General features: G+C 35.9%; 1 pseudogene; it reads right to left on the bottom strand.

Moving 5' to 3' along the window:
* Positions 1-15,791: 15,791 nt before the first annotated feature.
* Positions 15,792-15,909, bottom strand: LOC128540244 (uncharacterized; annotated as a pseudogene).
* Between the last annotated feature and the right edge of the window lie 4,091 nt (positions 15,910-20,000).

Genomic DNA, 20,000 nt, shown 5'->3' on the forward strand with positions numbered 1-20,000 from the left:
CTGTCGGCTGTGTATGAGCCCTGAACATGTCATGAAGGATTGCCCGGAGTTCAGATGTTTTAAGTGCAAGGAGAAAGGACATTTTGCCAGAGAGTGCAGCACGGAGAGATGCCTAGATTGCCAAAAAAAAGTAAATAAGTGTGAATGCAGGATTGAACAAGACGAGACTCATGTGAGCAGGCAGGAGCATGGGCGAGACAACGCAATAACACAAAATGGAAAAGACATTGAAAAAACAAAAGATGGTAAAGAGCCGGAAAAAAACTAAAGTCAAAATAGAGAACAAGACACGAGAAACGAGCGTATGGAGGATGGGACTTAAAGGCAAAATGGAGACAACGAAAAAATGGAAAATGAAATGAACGCAAAAGGAGAACGGGGGAAAAACACAGAAAAAGCAACAGAAGGAAGGGGACAATCAATCAACGCAAGAAGACCATGCGGAGGGATTATGGACACAAGAGGATATTTCAGGAAGTTCGATCGGGGAAAGGAATGGACAAGAGCAGCAGAACAACAGAGATAAGGAAAAGAGAGTCAACAAAAGAAGGAGACAATTGAAGGTAACACCATGCTTAGACAATGCAAGGAAAAAAGGAATAAACAAAGAAATGCGAAAAAACAGATACGACCTGTTAACAGAAGCAGAGGACATGAACTAAAAGAAAGAGTCAAATGAGTGGTTTTAAGTATTTGTTTTTCTCTTTCCTTTTTATGTTACTAAATTGTGTCAGCTTTAATGCAAGAGGGCTGAGGGACATGGGAAAATAAAGAAAGAAAATGCAAATTTCAAGATATTATTACCCTACAAGAAACAAACTGAAATGAAAATGCGATGTATGATATTAAGGAGAGTTGGGATGGAGGAATTTCATATAAGAATGGGAATGGGAGGCTTGAAAGAGGAGTTGCTTTCTTAATGAGAAATTATGTGCTTAAAGAAAGTAAAATTGTGTATAAGGATGAAATAGGTAAATGTCTAGCAATAGAAATAAAACATGAGGGGAAAATTTTGTTTTTAGTAAATGTACGTGCACCGGGAGAAGGAAAAGAAAAAAAAGAGTTTTTTAAGGTTTTAAGAAATATTTTAAACAACTACAAGGAAATAATAATGATGGGGGATTTTAATACTGTTTTTAGTAAACAAGATATGGCAGAAGGAATGGTCTTTAAAAGAGATATGGGGAGGAATGAATTAAAAACTCTAATAGAATAAAATAATATAATAGATGTTTGGAGAGAAAGAAAAGAAGGAAAAAATAGTAGGGAATTTTGTATGTCAAACTCGAATAGATTATACAGTGGTGTAAAAAACTATTTGCCCCCTTCCTGATTTCTTATTCTTTTGCATGTTTGTCACACAAAATGTTTCTGATCATCAAACACATTTAACTATTAGTCAAAGATAACACAAGTAAACACAAAATGCAGTTTTTAAATGATGGTTTTTATTATTTAGGGAGAAAAAAATTCCAAACCTACATGGCCCTGTGTGAAAAAGTAATTGCCCCCTGAACCTAATAACTGGTTGGGCCACCCTTATAACTGCAATTAAGCGTTTGCGATAACTTGCAACGAGTCTTTTACAGCGCTCTGGAGGAATTTTGGCCCACTCATATTTGCAGAATTGTTGAAATTCAGCTTTATTCAAGGGTTTTCTAGCATGAACCGCCTTTCATAGGCCTCTCCAAAGTCTTCATTTTGTTTTTCTTCAGCCATTCAGAGGTGTATTTGCTGGTGTGTTTTGGGTCATTGTCCTGCTGCAGCACCCAAGATCGCTTCAGTTTGAGTTGACGAACAGATGGCCGGACATTCTCCTTCAGGATTTTTTGGTAGACAGTAGAATTCATGGTTCCATCTATCACAGCAAGCCTTCCAGGTCCTGAAGCAGCAAAACAACCCCAGACCATCACACTACCACCACCATATTTTACTGTTGGTATGATGTTCTTTTTCTGAAATGCTGTGTTACTTTTACGCCAGATGTAACGGGACACGCACCTTCCAAAAAGTTCAACTTTTGTCTCGTCGGTCCATAAGGTATTTTCCCAAAAGTCTTGGCAATCATTGAGATGTGTTTTTCGCAAAATTGAGACCAGTCTTAATGTTCTTTTTGCTTCAAAGTGGTTTGCGCCTTGGAAATCTGCCATGCAGGCCATTTTTGCCCAGTCTCTTTCTTATGGTGAAGTCGTGAACACTGACCTTAATTGAGGCAAGTGAGGCCTGCAGTTCTTTAGATGTTGTCCTGGGGTCTTTTGTGGCCTCTCGGATGGGTTGTCTCTGCGCTCTTGGGGTAATTTTGGTCGGCCGGCCACTCCTGGGAAGGTTTACCACTGTTCCATGTTTTTGCCATTTGTGGATAATGGCTCTTACTGTGTTTCGCTGGAGTCCCAAAGCTTTAGAAATGGCTTTATAACCTTTACCAGACTGATAGATCTCAATTACTTTTGTTCTCATTTGTTCCTGAATTTCTTTGGATCTTGGCATGATGTCAAGTAGACCTCCTTGGTCTACTTCTCTGTGTCAGGTAGCTCCTATTTAAGTGATTTCTTGATTGAAACAGGTGTGGCAGTAATCAGGCCTGGGGGCGACTACAGAAATTGAACTCAGGTGTGATAAACCACAGTTAAGTTATTTTTTAACAAGGGGGGGCAATCACTTTTTCACACAGGGCCATGTAGAGTTTTTTTTCTCCCTTAATAACGTAAACCTTCATTTAAAAACTGCATTTTGTGTTCAATTATGTTATCTTTGACTAATAGTTAACGGTTTTTGATGAGCAGAAACATTTAAGTGTGACAAACATGCAAAAGAATAAGAAATCAGGAACTTTTTTACAAATAGTTTTTCACACCACTGTATCTTATGCAAAAGAAAAACTGAAAACTTTATCGAAAAGATTAAATACGAAGAAACAAGCTTTAGTGATCATAAGTTTTTATTCTTTTGTTTGGACAGGGGTATACCCCAACGAGGACCGGGAGTTTGGATTTTAAATACGCAGATTTTAAAAGATGAAGGGTATGTGATGAGAGTTAAAGAAATGGAAAACGAAATGTATGAAGAAGATAAAAGAATATGGTGGGAAAACATAAAATATTTAATAAAAAAAATTCTCTATAAAATACTGTAGTCTTATACAGAAATGTAAAAGAATTAAAGAAAAAGAATTAAAAGAGAACATGGAAGCAAGAGAAGTAGAAAAAGAGGAAAAAGAAAAACTGGAAAGAAAACTGTTAAAACTGATAAAAACTAAAGTAAATGAGAGTGACAAAGGTTTTGGGCTAGTTAAGAAGTCAGGGAAGGCTGCCTGTATTTATTTTGAGAGTTTTATTTTTTATAGGCAATTTAGCTTTGAAATCCTTAGTTAGTTTTCCTTTTGTTTGTTTTTTTGGTCTTTGATCCCCTTCCGAAGAGAAAACCTTCCTTTATTCAGTCTGTAACAATAAAAACGTGTTTTATGTAACTTGAAAAATTATCTCCATGGTCATTGTGAGCTGGGACAGGAGAAAAGGGGTGTTCTTTAAAATTCTATTTCTTTACTTATCTTGTTACCGGCCTCCCAACCTAGACTGGGAGGTCGTAACAATTAGGGGCTCATCCGCTCGTTTATTTTTTCCGTTTTCTCGTTCATTTAATAACTAATTTTGCTTGGCTGTGTTTGAATCTTCGGAAATTCGTCTGGTTTAAAATGGAATTCGATCTACTTAAATCTTCTCTCTTGCACACATTTAAAGAATTCGATCGGCGTAGAAAAAAAGATTTAATTGTGATAGCCGAGTTTTACAACGTAACCGTCTTGAAGGCGCAAAAGAAACAAGTAATCAAAGACCTGTTGTAAGCTAAGTTAGTGGAGACGGGTGTTTTACCTGACATGCGGTAGTAGAAGTTCCTGAGGCAGAGACTGATGGAAAATCGGACGAGGCAGATTCAGTAAGCGGTAAAATGATAACAGACCCGTTGGTAACTGTTCGATTAAAGTAATTAGATCTTGAATTAAAGAAGCAGGAGTAAGAAACACAACGACTTCGATTAAAAGAATTGGAGTTAAAAAACTGATCGTGATATCAGGTTAGGTAAACTGGATATTGAAGTTCAAATGCTGCGCAGTAAACCAATTCCATCACCGCGCACCAGGCCCCCTTCCAGTAGCTCTGAGGTTGGGCAACCTGACTTCGATGTAGGTAAGTACATTAAACTTGTTCCTCCTTTCCGTGAAACCGAAGTAGACTCGTACTTTGTGGCTTTCGAACAAGTTGCGGCTAAATTAAAATGGCCCTGAGATATGTGGGCTGTGCAGAGTCAGCGTGAATGGGATCCATATGTAACTTTATTGAAAACGAACACATAAACAAACAAATCAGGGTCAAACCGGGGCAATAAGAACAGTATAGACAAACCAGAATCAGAATCAAAGTCCAGGCAAGAGGGTCGTGGCAGGCAGCGGTCCAATAGAGCAAATCCAATAAACAGAAGCATGGGTCAAAAGGCAGGCGGCAGGCAGACAGAGTACAAAACAATCCGGTTGGCAACAAGAGATGAAAAGCAGGGATAAACACTCAGAAATGTCAGCAGCAGCAAAACAAGACTTCGCGAGGTGCTGAGCGGGTAATTTAAAGTCTGTGGGTATTTGCTGACACCTGGGCTGGTCATCAGCCCCAGGCATGGGGTTGTGGGTAATGGAGTCCTAAAGATACTAGTAGATACCAGGTGATGGCTCCCTCTGGTGGTGATCGGAGGGAGTCACAGAGAGTGAATACGTGACAGAGGGCATTGTTGTTGCAATGCAATCTTGTTGGCAAAGCCCAAGAAATTTGTGCGGCTTTGCCAATTGAAGATTCACTAAATTATAATGTTGTGAAACTGGCTGTTTTGAGAGCCTACAAACTGGTACCAGAGGCATATCGACAGAAGTTCAGGGCTTGTTCCAAGACAGCCAAGCAAACGTTTGTTGAGTTTGCACGTGAAAAAAAAAAGCGTTGTTTAAGAAATGGTGTCTTTCGACCAAAATTACAACACTTAAGGATTTGCAAGAACTGATTTTACTTAAGGATTTCAAAAACTGTTTACCAAAAAGAGTTGTGGTGCATTTAAATGAGCAGAAAGTCTCTAAATTGGCTGATGCTCCAATTCTGGCCGACGGATTTGTTCTCACACATAAAACCGTATTTTCCACTGTGCACGTTCCAAATTTGTTCTCCGCTATTGATGTACGGAAAGAGAAACCAAACGGCCCTATTACTGTAGATCTGCAAATGAACTGAAAAATACTTTAAAACGGCCTGATAAAAATAGAGTTTGTTTCTATTGTCTTGATCCTGGCCACATGATTTCAAATTGTAAAGCAGAAAGCAGGTGGTAAGCCTAAAGGGGTAGCTCTTACATCCGTCACAGAACAGGCGAGTTCGCATTTAAATCCTTCTGCCTTTGATTCGTTTCTGCAAACCTTTATCGTCGGGCTCCCATATGGTGCAGATTCTAGACCTATCGTAATGTTAAGAGATACAGGATCAGCACAGTCAGTCATACTGGAAAGTGCGCTGCCGTTCTTAGCAGAATCGTACACCGGTAATAATGTGCTCATTCGTGGCATCGAAATGGGCTGTACTTCAGTACCGCTGCACACTATTCATCTGAACTCTGACCTTATTTCTGGTCCTGTTAATATCGGTGTGCATTCGCAATTACCTGTGGACGGTGTAGATATGATCTTAGGTAATGATTTAGCTGGAACTAAAGTCTTCCCGTATCTGATCGTTTTGGCGAAGCCTGATGTTGTCGCCAAGGATGATGCGTTGCCGCAGTTCTCTTCTGTTTTTCCGTCATGCGCTGTGACTCGTGCACAGAAAAGGAAATTTGACGATGTGATTAATCTTGCCAGTTCATTCTTGGTTTCATCGCCGGAAACCGCTGAGTTTAAATTGTTTGTTCAACTGCAACCAGCCCAGGGTCATGAATGTTTAAAAGAAAATGAGGCTCCCTTAAAAGTGAGTAAGGAACAATTAATTACTGCTCAAAAATCTGATGAGTCGTTAAGCAAATGTATTTGCGCTGCTGCAGACAGAACGCAAATTTCAGATGCGCCGGTAGGTTATTGCTTTGATGACGGTGTGCTAGTGCGCTGGTGTAAGCCGTCAGACCCTGCACGTGGAGGGGCTTATCAGATTGTTCTCCCCACTGGCTATCGCACTCAGATTTAGCAACTGGCTCATGAGCATATTTGCTCAGGGCACCTTGGTGCTACAAAAACTCACGATCGTATTAGTAGACATTTATTCTGGCCCAGCATGAAGTCTTCTGTGTCTGCATTTGTTAGATCGTGTCGCATCTGCCAGTTAGCAGGTAAGCCCAACCAAGTGATCCCTTAAGCCCCACTTCAACCTATTCCTGTCATAGGTGAACCATTCGAAAGACTTATTCTTGATTGTGTAGGTCCCTTGCCCAAAGCCAAATCCGGTCACCAGTACATGCTCACCATAATGTGTACAGCTACTCGCTACCCAGAAGCCGTGCCTCTGCGTTCCATCACAACGAAAGCAGTGATTAAAGAGCTGGTTAAATTCTGCTCCGTGTTCGGATTACCAAAAGTAATTCAAACTGATTGTGGAACAAACTTCACCTCTAATTTATTTGCACAGCTAGCGAAAGAACTACAGGTACAACATGAACTATCAACTGCCCACCATCCAGAATCACAAGGAGTGTTGGAGCGCTTCTATCAAACGCTCAAGTCAATGCATCGAAACCGGCAAAAGCTGGGTGGATGGATTGGCTTTCTTGATGTTGGCTGTAAGAAGCACTGTACAGGAGTCACTAGGGTTCAGCCCTGCCGAACTCGTAGCCTGATTGACGGCGTAAAAGCAGGGTTTGCCATGTAAACATGCTTAAAGTATATGTGGAAAGAAATGAACCTAACCCTGTAGCTAAAAGTGTGGCTGCTGTAAATACTGTTGGTCTTCCCACTGGTTAAATGCCAGAAGTGGATGGGTTAAACGACCAAGAGCTCTTATTTATACAATTTATAAGTATCCCACACTGTTCAGCGACGTTCCCTCTCAGACTAACATGGTTGTACATGATATCGATGTACAAAGTATGACTAGTAGGACAAAGTATGCCTATAAAACAATATGCTTATAGAGTTAACCCATGTAAGCGGCAAGTTATGAGAGATGAAGTGGAGTATTTGGTATGTAATGGTTTTGCTGTTGCCAGTCAAAGCCCTTGGAGTTCACCGTGCATTCTTGTGCCCAAATCTAACGGCTCTTTTCAGCTTTGTATCCATTTCCGTAAGGTGAATAGTGTAACAAAAGCTGACTCCATCCCCCTTCCCAGAATAGAGGACGGTGTCGACAGAGTTGGTTTTTCACGCTACGTAACCAAGCTTGACCTCCTTAAAGTTACTGGCAGGTGCCGTTGACACCGCGTGCTTCCGAGATCTCTGCGTTCGTTACACCTGACACGTTCATGCAATAAACTGTGATGGCCTTCGGAATGTGTAACGCGCCTGCCACGTTTTAAAGATTAATGCAGACTGTATTGTCTGAGGTACAGAATTGTGAAGTCTATCTTGATGACGTAGTGGTTTATTCCATGTTGTGGGATGACCACCTATTCACCCTCGATTCAGTCTTGAACCGCTTGGCTAATGCATCATTACCACTCAATCTCGATAAGTGTGAGTTCGCCAAGGCTGTAGTCACTTACCTTGGGAAACGTGTTGGGCAAGGTCAAGTCAAACCCGTGAATGCAAAGGTTGAAGCTATTGCTGAGTTTCCTTTACCAACTAATAAACGTGAATTGCGACGTTTTTTAGGAATGACTAGTTATTACAGGGGCTTCTGAAGGAACTTTGCCTCAGTAGTGGCGCCCCTTACCGATCTCCTTAGTACAGAGCGAAAGTTTGTGTGGGATAGAAAGTGTGAATCTGCCTTTTGCTCTGCTAAAGATTTGCTGTGTAATGCTCCAATCTTGTCTGCCCCAAATTTCGATTTGCCCTTCACTTTACAAGTTGACGCAAGTGCCGTGGCGCCGGAGCGGTGCTAATGCAAGCTGATGATGCTGGCATTGGACATCCTGTCAGTTACTTCCCCAAAAAGTTCACCAAATGTTAACAAAACTATAGCACAATCGAAAAAGAAACATTGTCATTACTTTTGGTCCTTAAACACTTTGAAGTGTACCTAAGCTCTGGTAATCGAATTGTAGTGTACACGGATCATAACCTGTTAACTTTTCTGTCTCGTATGTCAAACTCCAACCAAGGTTTAATGAGATGGGCGCTCACTGTACAGGAGTTTGATTTAGACATATGCTATGAAAAAGGTGCAGAGAACATCGTGGCCGATGCATTGTCCAGAGCTTATACTGGTGATAATTAGATTGCATCTATTGCAATGACATGAATTGTAAGGTTGTAAATTGATTTCTTACAAACAAGGTTTGTAGCTAAAGGTGGGGGTGTTACGTCCTCGGACGTATATTATTCTTTGTATTAATTTTTGTGTCCATATCAGGTTTTTCTTTAATTGCATTGCATGCTTTACACTGTGCACAGTCTCTCCCTCTGTCCTGCTCTCTCTCTCCTTCTGGCAGAGCTTGATTGGGACCAGCTGCAGAAGATTGCGTGGCAAGCGGGAGCATTGAATTCCCCAAAACAGAGCAGTGTTAGAGAGCTTCTGTTGGGAGCGCGTGGTGAAGCTCCATCGTGCGTCCTTTGTCTCCTACCACAGACAACTTGAATGTTATTGTACTGTGTTGTGACTAAAGTTGAAACTCGGTGTGAGTAAGTTGTACCGCGGAGCTCTCGCTCTAACGCGGCTGTGTGTAATATTCGTTTTCTTTAACTCGTAGTTAAGTTTTTTTTACTAGAGATTTGTTGACTGTTTTGATTATTCGTTATTTCTAATAATATTTCGTTAATATTGAAGCAAGTAGGTTGGGGATTGCCATTTTTTTGTGTACAAACTTTTCTCCTGGTTTTGGGCTAGTTAAGGAGTCAGGGAAGGCTGCCTGTATTTATTTTGAGAGTTTTATTTTTGATAGGCAATTTAGCTTTGAAATCCTTAGTTAGTTTGTTTTTTTGGCCTTTGATCCCCTTCCGAAGAGAAAAGCTTCTTTCATTCAGTCTGTAACAATAAAACATGTTTTATGTAACTTGAAAAATTATCTCCATGGTCATTGTGAGCTGGGACAGGAGAAAAGGGGTATTCTTTAAAATTCTATTTCTTTACTTATCTTGTTACCGGGCTCCCAACCTAGACTGGGAGATCGTAACAAATGAAAGAACACAGATGGGGCTAATGAAACTGATATATATATATAAATAAAAAAGTGGACTTGAAAAACTTTAGACCCATTATGATGCTAAACACAGATCTTAAAATTTTAGCAAATGTTTTGGCAAATAGGTTAAAGGAAGTAATACTGAGTATAATTGAGACAAACCAGGCGTTTGGAGTAAAAGGAAGGGACATAGCGGATGTAACAATGAGAATAAGAGATATGATATGGTACATAAAAGAAAAGAAAGGAGAAGGGTATATAATTAGTGTAGACTTTGAAAAAGCATTTAATAGGGTTGAGCATGAGTATTTATTTGATATCTTAAGGGAATTTGGTTTTGGGGAGAGATTTTTGAAATGGATTATTATTTTATACAAGGGTGCAATAACAAAGATTAAATGCAACGGTTTTCTAACAATGTTTTAAAATTGCAAGATCGATTAGACAACACTCTAAAAAATGATTCTGTGGCCTTGTAAATTTCACAGTTATAAAAAAGGTTATGTTACCGTAATAAAATCTCTAAAAGTCACATACATGATTGTTTGAGTTAGACAAATCAAAATAAATGCCTAAAAAAACAACTATTAATTTTGTCTTAAATTTACACTATAATTTAAGTTTACTTCACTAGTAAAAATCAGCATTTGACTAACTTAATTATATTTTTAACATGCACTTAATATTTTTTGATACATTTCAATTAAAATATCTGTTAATGGAGTAATTGTACTGATTAGTTTCAAGAACTACAATTATCACTCATTCCAACTCAATATTCTTTATGTTTAACAACAAAAACTTAAATAATTGAGTAAATTGCCCTGTGCAAGTGCTCATGGGAAATCTCGTGTAACATCAGAGACAAAAAGGCTGTGAGGATGGACATTAACCACCTGGAACACTCCTTACAAATCCTGGTGAGTAAACAGCTTGTCCGGATTTCTCGGTGTAACCGGCCGCGGTTATGCCGCAATATTTGAATTTTTCCCGCCAAATGCAGTGATTTTGCGCAGCCTACCGCCATTTTGGCGAGGATATAAAACTAGCATGTTCAAATTATTACCGCATGTGTACCGGTCCACCTCACACACTGAACCGCGAGTCTGCTCATTTCACTCCTACCCTTTAATGAGGAAACGTGGACCAAAGCAGGTTTAAACAGCAGAAATGAGGTGCAGTGTCCGGGTTATGGCAGTGTTTTATCCGTTACTGTATATGAGTATTTTTATCATGATTAAACACTGAGCACGCAGCAGCAGATGTTATAAAATAAAAGTGCTAAGTACTGTACTAGTAACTACAGCTATGAAATATAAAGATTTAGTGAAAATACAACATTTCTCTCAGAATTAGAATTGGGAGAAAGTAATATGAAATTTAAATATTTATATTTACAATGTTATGTATGTTCTAATATGTAAGTAAAAAAAAACTAAAACTGATAAATTTTGTGTGCTTGTGTGAAACATGTTATATATTTTATATATCTCCTTCACAGCCTCAACACGACTAATGGAGAGAAGTTAAATGGAGGAAAATAAGGGGGTAAATGTCAACTTTTTAAATGTTACAGAAGTATTAAATGTGTAACCATTGAATCAAAGATAGAAATTAAAACAAGGCTTGAAATATTTCACTTTAACTTTAAGTCTAGACTATACAAGTTTTCCACTGGAGTATACTAGATTTTCCATTACCAAAGTAAAAAATTTATATAGTTGATGGTCATGCATAAATAAAGTTGGGTATCATGTTTATGCAATGGACAAAAACATGTACAAGGGATGTTCAAGTCAAAGCGGGACCATTGATTGTGCAGAATAACAGAACACCCCCTTTATTTCTCTCTCTATTTTTTTTTCTATGTATGAGGTTGTGCATTGTTCTGTAAGAGCAAAATGCCTTTGGTGATCAAAGCAGTCCGTTTTGTGTAAAAGCATTCCACTGGAATGTTCACCGGAATTTTACCAGCAATGGGCTACGTAAAATCAAATCAGTTTTACGTCTTCGTTTTAGAGAATTTTCATCACAAGTCCCGCTTTGACTTAAACACCACTCGTAGATCAGTGTGATGATGTATATTAGTCCAAAAAGTATGTATTTGAACAGAAGTACTATTTTACCAGTCTGGTAGACTTTATATTAACAGTCACACTTGTACTTACTTGTATACTATTGTTGTTTTTTTTTAGGTGCCAGCATTATGGGATGGCGGTGTAAACTGTGTGCATTTGTCGCATCATCAAAAGGAATTTCGATCATTATCGAGTGAAGCATGGTACTGTTGGTCATGGATATTTAGTGTCCTGTGTTCATTTAGACCGTCATTGCTTCTTTAAGATTTGAGAAGGTCTGCACACGCATTTGTATGGATCCCACAGTTTGCAGGAAACTGAAGTGTGAAGGTGTGCAATCTTTCAGATGTAAAATGTGACTCATTAGATTCTAATACAAAAGTCTACTTTCCACATGTTAACTGTATAATACTTGTGGCAGAAGTATTGTTTCTAAAACTGTTTACTAATAAGATAAATACAGCTCTCTGTTTATGATCTTGTTACATGTCATTTGCATGTAAACCAGGTTGAGTTTAGACTTCATGTCTTGTCAAATTTGGCAAATAAATGTTTAATTAAAATGGTAATGTGTGTATTGTTTTTTTTCATTCAGTTAAAATATTTAGTAAATGTAGCACATTTGTTTGTTAAATAATAGTATAATTTTCAGTATATTCTACCTTCCATTTCAATTATATCTACTCAATTATTTTACTCATTTTCACTTTGCATTAACTTCTGATTTTCATTACATTTACTTAATTTTGTACATCATTGTACTAAATATAGTTATTCAGGTCTACCTAATTTTTTTACTGACTTGTACTCAACTCATTAAGTATATTTAACATGATTTATATATTTTTTTATATTTACTCAATATTTTTAAGTGTAAAAAAAGTTTCACCAAAAAAATTTAGTACAGCACAGTTTTATTTTTTAGAGTGAAGGGTGTCCGCTTTCAGCTTTATTATCTTCCCTCGTGGCGGAACCACTGGGGCTATTGATAAAACAGAACAAAGAAATAATTGGAATAGAAATTGAAGAAAAAAAGGAAAAATTTTGCAATATGCTGATAATACAACAATTATAGTGAAAACAAAAGAAAGCGTCAAAGAGGTTATGAAGGCTGTGAATGAATACTGCAGAGGATCGAGAAGCAAAATAAACGAGGACAAGACTGTATATGAGATTTGGCAAAGCTAAGGATTTAACAGACTGGTTTGATTTCAAAGAAGTGGAGGAAATGAAGATTTAAGGAAATGTTTATGGGGAAGAATGAAAAAAAACAAGAGACGAAATGTGGGAACAACTGATAATGGAGATAGAGCGGAGGCTAAATTTTTGGAAATGAGAGCTTAACTTGAAGGGAAAGGCCTTAATATGGAATGTTTTAATGGCCTCTAAATTGTGGTATGTTTTATATGTTACTGATATGCCGGTGCGGATTGAAAGACTAAAGAAATGTGCAATGAATTTATTATGGGAGGGAAAACCAGCAAGAATTGCATACAATACGATTCTAGGGGAGGTGGAGAAGGGAGAGTTGAGCTTGATGGACGTGGGGCAACGTAAAAATGCCTTGAGAGTGAAGGTAGTAAAGAAATACTTTAATGCAAAGAATAAAACAGAGTGGAAGAAAACAATGGAATATTTTTTAAACAAATGTGGGAATTTTAAAATGGGAGAAGATGCACTGTGGATAAAAACTAAATTGTGGATGACAGAAGGACTACCTAACTTTTACAGGGAAATCTTTAGTGTGTGGGGAAAGTTTTTATTGGAAATTGAGTATAAGCCAAGCGGGAGAGAGGCAATTTTAAATCAACCTTTGTTCTTAAATAAAAAAGTTTGTAAGAACTGTTTTTCAAGAAATGGATGGTAGTGGGAATCACAAGAGTAAGAGATGTTTTATATTGTATTATATAATATTATATAATAATATTTATATTTATATGTTTTTTTAAATATGAAATATATTGTGGATATGATGGAGGAACCAAAGGAAGAATACAATGTGCAAGAACTAAAAAATAAATATGAAGAAATAAAGAATGCAATACCCAAAGAATGGATTAAAAGAATTAACAGTATGGAAGAAGGCTCAAAAGACAAGAATATTTATATAAGAGTGGGGGAAAATCTGTGTGAGTTTAAACATTGTACTTTCAAGTTTTATATGCTATTTTTAGAGATGAAGTTTTTAAAAAAACAACTGTAAACAAGTATTGGGAAGGAAAATTTAAAGAAAAAGAACACATGGAGAAACGTAAGGGGTAAATGTGTGGAGATAAAGCTAGAATGTTTAGACTATTTTATAAGACACAAAGTGATTTTTACAGACATTGTTTTAAACAAGAATGGAAGAGAACAAAGTGCTGTTTGTAAAGTGTGTCAAAAAAGGGGGAATGGATTTTACATATGTTTTTATACTGTAAAGAATTGGAGGAATTTTTAAAGAATTTCAAAAATGTGGTAAAAGATCTGACTGGGGAATGGGATGAAAATGTAGTGGAATGGGAAAGAGTGATGATGTTTGGTTGGGATAAGAAAAACAAAAAACAAAAAGTTTATAAATGTATGGATAAGTTTAATGAAAAGTGCTATATGGGAAAGACGAAATGTGGCTAAAAAAGAAAAATTGGTCTTAGATGTTTGGACTAGGTTTAAAAGAAAAACAGAATTGTACATTGTAAATTGAAGGAATTTCATCATGTTTTTACACTTCAAGCCTGTCAAGTTCTAAAGGACATTATGTGGACACTGCCAGAATGTGAAAATTATGTAATGTGAAAGCGTTTTTAATGTTTTAAAATGAATTTGAATGAATAAAAAATAAATAAATAATAATAATCTCATCTGATCTCTTGATAATAATTAATAATATTCTCGTCTGATCAGGCTTGATGAACATAAAAAAATTTGGAAAAGTGAAAGAGAAATTTAAAGAGAAAGGCATCATTGCTTTGCAGGAAACAAACAGGAGAGAAAGTGCCATGGAAAATTATAAAAGAGAATGGGAAGGAGATATCCTATATAACAATGGGGATGGAAGACTTGGAAGAGGGGTAGCTTTTTTAATAAGAAAAAATATTTTTAACACAAGCAAAATGGTATACTGTATAAGGACAAAATGGGGAAATGTATAGTAATAGAAGCGAACTATGAAGGACGTGAAATAACTTTAGTAAATAAACACGCACCAACAGAAGAAAAAGAAAAAAAGAATTTCTTTAATATCTTGAGAAATATTATAGGGAAATATAGAGAAATAATAACGATGGGAGACTTTAACACGGTCTTTAGTAAGCAGGACATGGCAGAAGGAATGGTTTTTAAAACAGATACAGGGAGAAAAGAACTAAAAGAACTCATGAATGAAAATAACTTAATAGATATGTGGAGAGAAAGGAATGGGGGAAAAAAGAGTATTCAAGAAGACAAATGGGGAATTTTATATGTAGATCGAGAATTGACTATGTACTGTGCACAAGAAAAGTGGAAAATTTCATTGACAAAATCAGATATGAAGAAACTACCTATAGTAATCACAAGCTCTTATTTTTTAAAATAGACTGAAATAACATGCAAAGAGGGCCGGGTGTATAAATCTTAAATACAGAAATTATTGAGTGAAGATTATGTTTCAAAGGTAACAGAAATTATTAAAAAAAGGAAAAGGAAAATGGAATGTATAAGGAAGATAAAAGAATATGGTGGGAGAAAGTAAAATTTTAAAATAAAAAATTCTCTATAAAATAGAGAAAAAGAAAAAAGAATAAAAGAAAGCTCGGAAGCAGAATTGAACAAAATGAACAAAGACATACAAAAAATTAAGGAAACAGAAGGAGAACTGAAAGAATTAGAAGAAAAAGAATATGAGGGCCGAAACTAAGGAGTAAAGTGAAGCATGTAGTAGAGGGAAAAAATGCACATAGTTATTTTTTGATTTAGAAAACAATAGGGGAAGAGCTAAAATGATTAAATAAATAAGAGGAAGTAACGGAGAGATAGAAGGAAATGAAAACATTCTAAGAGAAGTAGGGAAATTTTACGAGGATTTGTTCAGCACAAGAAATTACTAGATCAGATAAAGGCAAAGGTGAGCGAAGAGGATAAAAAAGAATGCGACCAAGAAGTAAAAGAGAAAGAAATAGAAAGAGCAATGAATCAATTGAATAGAAAGTCCGGGAATAGATGGATTGGGTGCTGAATTTTATATATGTTTTAAAGGAGCCTTAACAAAGATCTTAGAAAAGGTTTTAAAAGAAATTAAGTAAAAAAAGGAAGTAAACAAAAGAATGAAAATTAGCTTAATGAAACTGGTTTATAAAAGAAAAGGTGAAGAGACAAACTTAAAAAATTACAGACCAAGATGGACCAAGTACTAACCAAAGGCCTTTTAAAAAAAAAAAAAAAAAACCTATAAGGGGAATAAAAGTGAAAAGCTTACAGCACCTGGTATTCCCAGGCGGTCTCCAATCCGAGTACTAACCAGGCTGAGCCTGCTTAGCTTCCGAGATCAGACGAGATCGGGCGCTCTCAGACTGGTATGGCCGTAAGCGAAAGCTGGCCTGAAGGGAGGCCTATTTAAAGTATAAACAAAGGCCTTTAAAAAAAAAAAAAAAAAAAAACCTGTAAGAAGAATAAAAGTGAAAAGCTTACAGCACCTGGTATTCCCAGGCGGTCTCCCATCCAAGTACTAACCAGGCCCGAGCCTGCTTAGCTTCTGAGATCAGACGAGATTTTTTTTTTTTTTTTTAATTTATTAAAATTCATTTAAAAACATTAAAAACGCTTTCACATTACATCATTTTCAGATTCTGGCAGTGTCCACATAATGTCCTTTAGAACTTGATAGACTTGAGGTGTAACAACATGATGAAATTCCTTCAGTCTGTTTTCACATTTAAAATATTCATATAGTGTTTTAATGTACATTTCTGTTTTTCTTTTAAACATAGTCCAAACATCTAAGACCACTTTTTCTTTTTTAGCCACATTTCGTCTTTCCCATATAGCACTTTTCATTAAACTTATCCATAAATTTATAAACCTTTTGTTTTTGTTTTTCTTATCCCAACCAAACATCATCACTCTTTCCCATTCCGCTACATTTTCGTCCCATTCCCCAGTCAGATCTTTTACCACGTCCTTGCATTTCTTTAAAAATTCCTCCAATTCTTTACAGTATAAAAACATATGTAAGATCCATTTCCCTTTTTTTTGACACACTTTACAAACAGCACTTTGTTCTCTTCCAATCTTGTTTTAAACAATGTCGGTAAAAATTACTTTGTGTCTTATAAAATAGTCTAAACATTCTAGCTTTATCTCCACACATTTCCCTCGCATGTTTCTCCATATGTGTTCTTCTTTTAAATTTTTGAATTTTCTTTCCCAATACTTGTTTACAGTCGGTTTTTTAAAAACCTCATCTCTAAAAATAGCATATAAAAACTTGACAGTACAATGTTTAAACTCACACATATTTTCTCCCACTCTTATATAAATATTCTTGTCTTTTGAGCCTTCTTCTATACTGTTAATTCTTTTAATCCATTCTTTGGGTATTGCATTCTTTATTTCTTCATATTTATTTTCTAGTTCTTGCACATTGTATTCTTCCTTTGCTTCCTCCATCATATCCACAATATATTGCATACTTAAAAAACCTTCTTTAAATTCATATAAAACATCTCTTACTCTTGTGATTTCCACTGCCATACATTTCTTGAAAAACAGTTCTTTCCCTTGTTTTAAAACTTTTTTTTTAAGAACAAAGGTTGATTTAAAATTGCTTCTCTCCCGCTTGGCTCATACTCAATTCCCAATAAAAACTTTTTTTTCCACAGTGCATCTTCTCCCATTTTAAAATTCCCACATTTGTTTAAAAAATATTCCATTGTTTTCTTCTATTCTGTTTTATTCTTTGCATTAAAGTATTTCTTTACTACCTTCACTCTCAAGGCATTTTTACGTTGCCCCACGTCCATCAAGCTCAACCCTCCCTTCTCCACCTCCCCTAGAATCGTTTTGTATGCAATTCTTGCTGGTTTTCCCTCCCATAAGAAATTCATTGCACATTTCTTCAGTCTCTTTTCAATCCGCACCGGCATATCAGTAACGTATAAAACATACTATAATTTAGAGGCCATTAAAACATTCCATATAAAGGCCTTTCCCTTTAAATTTAGCTCTTTTAATTTCCAAAAATTTAGCCTCCGCTCTATCTCCATTATCAGTTGTTCCCACATTTTGTCTCTTGTTTCTTTTTCATTCTTCCCCATTAAAATTCCTAAAATCTTCATCTCCTCCACTTCTTTGAAATCAAACCAGTCTGTTAAATCCTTCGCTTTGCCAAATCTCATATACAGTCTTGTCCTCGTTTATTTTGCTTCCCGATCCTCTGCAGTATTCATTCACAGCCTTCATGATCTCTTTGACACTTTCTTTTGTTTTCACTATAATTGTTGTATCATCAGCATGTTGAAAATTTTTTCCCTCTGCCTTTTTTTCTTCAATTTCTATTCCGATTATTTCTCCGTTCTGTTTTATCAATAGCCCCAGTGGTTCCGCCACGGGGGAATATAATAAAGCCGAAAGCAGACACCCTTGTCTAATCGATCTTGTAATTTTAAAACAATCTGTTAGAAAACCGTTGCATTTAATCTTTGTTATTGCGCCCTTGTATAAAATCCTTATCCATTTCGAAAATCTCTCCCCAAAACAAAATTCCCTTAAGATATCAAATAAATACTCATGCTCAACCCTATCAAATGCTTTTTCAAGGTCTACACTAATTACCCTTCTTCTTTCTTTTCTTTTATGTACCATATCATATCTCTTATGCTTATTGTTATGTCCGCTATGTCCCTTCCTTTTACTCCAAACGCCTGGTTCGTCTCAATTATACTCGGTATTACTTCCTTTAACCTATTTGCCAAAACCTTTGCTAAAATTTTAAGATCTGTGTTTAGCATCGTAATGGGTCTAAAGTTTTTCAAGTCCACTTTTTCTCCTTTTCTTTTATATATCAGTTTCATTAGTCCCATCTGTGTTCTTTCATTAATTTCTTCTTTTTCAAAAATCTCTTCAAAACCCTTGTTTAAAATCCTTGTTAGAAATCCCTTAAAACATACATAAAATTCAGCTCCCAAACCATCTATTCCTGAACTTTTCCTTTTGTTTAGTTCCCCTATTGCTCTTTCGATCTCCTCTTCTCTGATTTCTTGATCACACTCTTCTTTGTCACTCTCATTGACTTTCGTTTTTATCAATTTTAACAGTTTCTCTTTTTCTTCTTTTTCTACTTCTCTTGCTCTAAACAAATCCTCATAAAAACATCTTATTTCCTTTTAAATTTTGTTATTCTCTTCTACAATTTCCTCGTTTTTCCCCTTATTTCTTTTATTACTTCAGCTTTTCCTCTCTTCCTTTCCAAATCGAAAATAACTTCGTGCATTTTTCTCCCTTTACCACATACTTTGCATTACTCCTAAGCCTCGCTTCTTTGTACTTCTTTACTTCTATTTTCTTTAGCTTCCCTTTTATTTCTTTAATCTTTTCAATATCTTTGTTATCTTTCCTAAGTTCCGCTTCCATGTTCTCTTTTAATTCTTTTTCTTTAATTCTTTTACATTTCTGTATGAAACTACAGTATTTTATAGAGAATTTTTTAATTAAATATTTTACGTTTTCCCACCATATTCTTTTATCTTCGTCATACATTTCGTTTTTCATTTCCTTCTTTATAATTTCTTTAACTCTCATCACATACCCTTCATCTTTTAGAATCTGCGTATTTAAAATCCAAACTCCCGGTCCTCGTTGGGTTTTACTCCTGTTCAAACAAAAGAATAAAAACTTATGATCGCTAAAGCTTATTTCTTCGTATTTAATCTTTTCGATAAAGTTTTTTTAGTTTTTCTTTTGCATAAGATATAATCTATTCGGGTTTGACATACAAAATTCCCTAATATTTGTCTCCTTGAAAATTCCTTTTTCCCTTCGTTTCTTTCTCTCCAAACATCTATTATATTATTTTCTTCCATTAGAGTTTTTAATTCATTCCTCCCCATATCTCTTTTAAAGACCATTCCTTCTGCCATATCTTGTTTACTAAAAACAGTATTAAAATCCCCCATCATTATTATTTCCTCGTACTTGTTTAAAATATTTCTTAAAACCTTAAAAAACTCTTTTTTTGCACGTACATTTACTAAAAACAAAATTTTCCCCTCATGTTTTATTTCTATTGCTAGACATTTACCTATTTCATCCTTATACACAATTTTACTTTCTTTAAGCACATATTTTTCTTATTAAGAAAGCAACTCCTCTCCCAAGCCTCCCATCCCCATTGTTATATAAAATTCCTCCATCCCAACTCTTCTTAATATCACACATCACATTTTCATTCCAGTTTGTTTCTTGTAGGGCAATAATATCTTGAAATTTGCATTTTGATTTTATTCTCGCAAATTTACCCATGTCCCTTAGCCCTTTTGCATTAAAGCTGACACAATTTAGTACCATTAAAAGAAAAGAGAAAAACAAATACTTAAAACCACTCATTTGACCCTTTCTTTTAGTTCATGTCCTCTGCTTCTCTTAACAGGTCATATCTGTTCTTTAGCATTTCTTTGTTTATTC

The sequence above is a fragment of the Clarias gariepinus genome, chromosome 13 (genome assembly GCF_024256425.1).
Source record: "Clarias gariepinus isolate MV-2021 ecotype Netherlands chromosome 13, CGAR_prim_01v2, whole genome shotgun sequence".
Taxonomy (NCBI): Eukaryota; Metazoa; Chordata; class Actinopteri; order Siluriformes; family Clariidae; genus Clarias; species Clarias gariepinus.